Below are 5,331 nucleotides of genomic sequence, written 5' to 3' on the forward strand. Positions count from 1 at the left end.
GCTGTGAGACCATGACCTGAGCCAAAGTTGGAAGTTCATCTGACTGAGCCACTCAAGCGCCCCTACTCCAATTTAAAAGAGGGAAAAAAATGAGATCTCTATTGCACGGAGTAGGAGTTCAGAAATTTTCTTCTAGGAAATGGGCTTTCGTTGGGCTTAAAAGGATCAAATTTGATGGAAAAGAGAGAAGACAGAAGTCTGGAATGACGGCAAGGTGACAGAGGTAAGCATCCGGAGAACATATGTCAAAGAGAGGGAGAAGGTCAGTCTTTTGCATTGTTAAATATATTGGAATGACTTTATTACCGTCGTCATACTGTTTTTTAAATGGATCCTTTGGTGATTCCTTCTTTTTAGCATCTGCATCAAGATGTCATAACCTTCGCTTTGTTTTTCCCTTGGATTTCAAATGAATAGTCAGAAATAACATGTTATGTGTAGTAAGTGGGGAAATCTTCACCAAAAACCAAAAACCATTCATTGTTAACTGTGTACTTCAATAATGAGAAATACTTTATAGTTCACTGACCCTAGATAAGACAGAGCAAGAGATGCTAAGATAAGAGTAGTCCCTGCCCTTAAATAGCCTCTTATCCATAAACAGAAACATCCACACACATGTGTGATTGTATCTGGAAGCAGGTTATGACAATAGCAGTGAGATGGAAAGTTCAGAGAAGGGGTTACCTCTTCCTGTTGTGGGGGTTATCATGAACTACAGTGGAATATGTCTTAGCTTCAGCTGCCATAACGAAAAGCATAGACCACATCAATTTTCTCACAGTTCTGGAGGTTGGGAAGTCCAAGATCAAGGGGCCAGCAAGATGGGTTTATTCTGAGGCCTCCTCTGCTGGGTGGCAGGTGGCCCCCTCATGCCGTGGGCTCCCACGGCCTCTTCTCTGTGCGTGCTTGCCGTCTGATGTCTGTCGTGGAAGTGCGCTGATGCCATCATGAGGCCCCGACCTCTGCCTCTGCCTAACTCTTATACCCTCCCAGAGGCCCCGCCTCCAAGATCCGTCACGACGGGCGGGGGTGGAGGGTGGTCAGGGCTTCAACACACGAAGTCTGGGGAGACACATTCTGTCCATGAGCACATGGGTTTTGAAGGCTGGAGCATTGCTAAGGTGAAGGTGGTGGAATAGTGCAACTCAAGAGATGAGTGAGAAAGGCCGTAAGGTGAGGGAGCCTTGCTTGCTTCCTGTGCTCGGGCCCTGTGACTGCGCATCCATGTCAGTGTTGCTGAGGCTGCTGGTCACAAGTGTCATGATAACACTGGTTCGTAAGAGACTCAAGGTGAAAGGCTTGACTGAGCTGACGGGAACAGTGAGGACAAGTTGGAGTTCATCAGGGCACGAGAATACAGAGGGACATGTCCTGTGGTCTGGCCCCAGTAGCCGTTTGCTGTGGCTGCTATGAAAACCGCAGACGGAACACCCAGGGCCACTGTGGTTTTCGTGCCCCCACTCAGGGCCGCTGACTCAATCCCACCCTGGCACGTGTCAGAAGAGTTCTTCTTACAGATGCGCATGGGGCTCTTGCCATTTACTGAGGTCCAGGGTTGGGCAAGTGAGCAAAATGGGGGAAAGAGGAGAGGGAAAAATCAAAATAGGGGACCGTTTTGAAGGGTCGAAACAAAGGAAACCGTATTCTGTTCCAATGCACTCATGCCCCCTGGGGACATTTCCTCGGACTCACGGCGTGGGTTCAGTTATCTTATACCAATAACCTTGGGAGACAAGGCTGCTCACATTCAGGGGGAAGACCATTCTCTGAACATTTCTTAGGAAAGCAGAAAAATAATTTACTTTTGAGAAGACCCTAGAGGTATATCGAGTTTTCTCATTTTATGGTTCAATACGAACCATCCCCCCTGCACTTTTTTTTTTTTTTTTTGCAGGGGATGGATTTGGTCTCATCTATAATTATCTTAAAGGTTGTTAGTGTTGCAAAGTGCAGGTGACAGGTTTTCTGCATGATGTGGAAAAGAGCAGGTGACGTAGATGGACACAGGCTTCCTCCCGTTGGGCGAACAAAGCTATGTTGTCAGCAGACACGGTAGGATCTCTCCTCCCCTCCTTCCAGAAGTGCAGTCCCAGACGGGCGTGTGGGGCGGAGACACTGTGTTGCTAACAGTGGTGGATACATTTCAGTGGAACCTTCTGTAGATGGCAAGCGTTAACGGCATTAACGTTACAGTCGTGATATGAAGTCTATCGCTCAGATACGGTTATTTAAATTGCGCAAGTTAAAGAACAGTGCTCATGAATAACAGTACTGGAGCGATGAGGTGTGGGAGACCCCAGCGGCTGGTACTTAATTACTGGATTTGGGGGCAATGCCGGGAGGGATTTTGCTGTGGTCAGAGGACTGACTTCTTCTCCCGCTCACAAACATGAAACTTCACTGCGTTCTGTCGCTCACAGTAGGCACGGGGCATGAGGAGGACCTCTTACTCCTGTCTCCCCATGTTTTATCCCAAGCATCATGTTCTCAATGAGACAGGAGACATAAAATCCTCCTTTTTTATTTTAAAGTTTATTTAGTTATTTTGAGAGACAGATGTGGGAGGGGCAGAGAGGGAGGGGGAGAGAGAATCCTAAGCAGGCTGTCTCATCAGCGCAGAGCCTGACGGAGGATTCAGACTCACAAACTGTGAGATCATGACCTGAGCCGAAGCCAACAGTCAGAGGCTTAACCCACTGAGTCCCCAGGTGCTGCCCTCCGCCTTCTGAAGGCAGTGTCTCCACTGGCACAGACATCAGCCAGGATTTTGTGTCAGCCCTGCCTGTGACACCATCACCCTTGATGCAAATCACAGCATTCTATTTGAAAAGAAAACATTTTCTCTGAAGAGTTCAAGGTTTTAAACTGAACTCTTCAGGCAGCATAAAGCCAGTGTTACAAAAAAAATGTAAACAAGGGGCACCTGGGTGGCTCAGTTAGTTGGGTGTCCGACTTTGGCTCAGGTCCTGATCTCACAGTCTGTAAGTTCGAGCCCCATGTCGGGCTCTGTGCTGACAGCTCAGAGCCTGGAGCCTGTTTAGGACTGTGTCTCCCTCTCTCTCTCTCCCTCCCTCACTCACACTCTGCTTCTGTCTCTCTCAAAAATAAACACACATTAAAACAAGTAAAAGAAAAATGTAAACCAGCAGAGGAAGAAAACAAGCCCCACGGAGCGGTGCGAAGGGCAGTGGTGGTAGGCGGTTAGCAGGACGTGTCAGGAAGAGAGAAACCCCAGGAAAATCTGACGGACATCCCTTAATGGGTTTCCCACTACTGGATGCCACCTCCACGTTGCTGATGAACCGGGTTTTGAGCACGTGCTAGGGGCCAGCCTTTATAAGCCTCACTGCCCCCTCTGAGCTAACTAGCACGGCAGGGACAATTACCCCGTTTCCCCCTTCACAGGAGGCAGCACACCATAATGTGAGGGGCTGGGATTCTGTCAACCTCAGGACTACCCATTCTCCCCATTCTTAGTGATGCTGTGCTGGGCAATTAGTAAAAGCATGAGCAACGGTGCCTGCCTACCAGAAAGCAGTGAGGACTAAATGCCATGCTACACATAACACTCTTAGCTTCCGGCCCTTAGGAAGAGCTCAACGGCTCGGAACGTTATCATTTGCACAGAAACGGCCACTGAGGCTGCTCTGTCCAATTTTACATAGTGGCTTCTTGACCCTTGACTATAAGCATTTAACCACATGTAATAATTCAGGACCGAGAATTGCTTTCTCACTCACATCTGTAACACAGCACAGGGTAGGAGGTTAGTTTTTGATGGCTCAGTGGAATCCCACTCACCCAGGTTTCCTACAACGCTTCCTCTTTCTGTGGCCTGTTCCCATCTGAAGACCGAGCATGCCTGTGTCATGGCTCAGCCATTTCCACCGCTAGAAAAAGTGCAGATCACAGCACGCCTTCCAGTCATAGCCAAAGTGTGGTTGCGAGCTCTCTGCTCCTGCTAAAGACCCACCAGAGCACCCGAGCCATGTCGCTGGGACACGAAGGGCAGAGCACAGGACAGGGTGTCGACGGGACCCTGACCCACGCGGGGGCTACCGCTCAGCCAGCCTGGCCACGCCCTGCGTTCCCAAGGACTGGGATATTCGGTGTGTGCATTGCTGCTGGACTCAAGCCCACTTTGCGCGTCCCTGTGGGAGGCGACCCCACTGGAGTGAAAACGGAGCGGAATGAAAACATTACACCCTCTTCTACACGGGGGGCACCAGGGTGACACGGCCGAGAAGTCCTGAGCTCAAGAGCAAGCGGGCACTCTCTAAGGGCCAGGGCTTCTTTGGGACAGCCCCTTCCTGGGACACAGGAAAGCCCTCTCTCTGCAGCAAAACAAAACGAAAACGAACACAAACCAGAGTGTGTATTTCCGATGAAGACAGTTCAGTGTGTGGAACCCCCTCTCTTTCAAACAGGCAGCAGTGTGGACAGACCTCTGCAGGAGACATAAATATCAGTGGGATAAGGCCAGCGGCAGTGGGGGAGGGGCGCCTGCCGACCGGGCTCAGGCTCACCAGGGTCTGTCTGCACTGAAATAGCAAGGCCTGCATTTCTCCAACCTGGGCCGGAGACTGGGGGCCAGCTTCACCCGCAGGAAACCAGGGACTCCGAGGAGGAGGTTCCCAGAGGCGCTGGCTCTGTCGTGTGCAGCCCGGTGGCTTCAGCTGAGTTTAAAGGTGTGGCTTAGGGCCCTGGATGATGCGGACATATGAAACCATGACTCAAAAGAAGGCAAATCAAGCAGGTCGCCGGCTTAGTATCATGAGGATCTGCCACATTCCCAGTCTCGCTAGGGCAGGGCTACCGAGCGTGACAGCCCTTTGCACGGAGGACGTCCACGGGGGCCAGGAGGGCGCACGAGGAGCTGGGGCCAGCTGGACGGTGCGAGGTGGACAGCACGTGTCCTCTGAATGGGCCTGCCGACACAGGAACGGACACACAGCCCGGGGATCCAATGATCGTAGGGTAAGTCTGGCCCACGCGAAACAAACCTAGAAAACGACATGTGACAAAGACTTTGGATCCCTGAAAGCGTAATGTGAAAACTGAATATTTAAAAAGGGAGATTAAAAAAAAAGACAGATATAGAATAAAGATGGAGTTTAACAGGCACAGCTGAAAACACTGAAGATTGAAAATATATTCTCCAAAATGGAAAAAAAATCTTGAAGGGAAAGGATCAACGCGTAACTGGGGACATCTAAACAGAGAGCCTGCAACCAGGAAGGGCAGTGTGTGCGAATTTATTCAGAGTCGGCCCAGACATAGAAAGAGGCAGGAGACATGAAACGAGAAGCTGAGATAATTTGGGGAACA

This window comes from Hyaena hyaena, unplaced genomic scaffold (genome assembly GCF_003009895.1).
Source record: "Hyaena hyaena isolate Hyena2069 unplaced genomic scaffold, ASM300989v1 scaffold_142, whole genome shotgun sequence".
Lineage (NCBI taxonomy): Eukaryota > Metazoa > Chordata > Mammalia > Carnivora > Hyaenidae > Hyaena > Hyaena hyaena.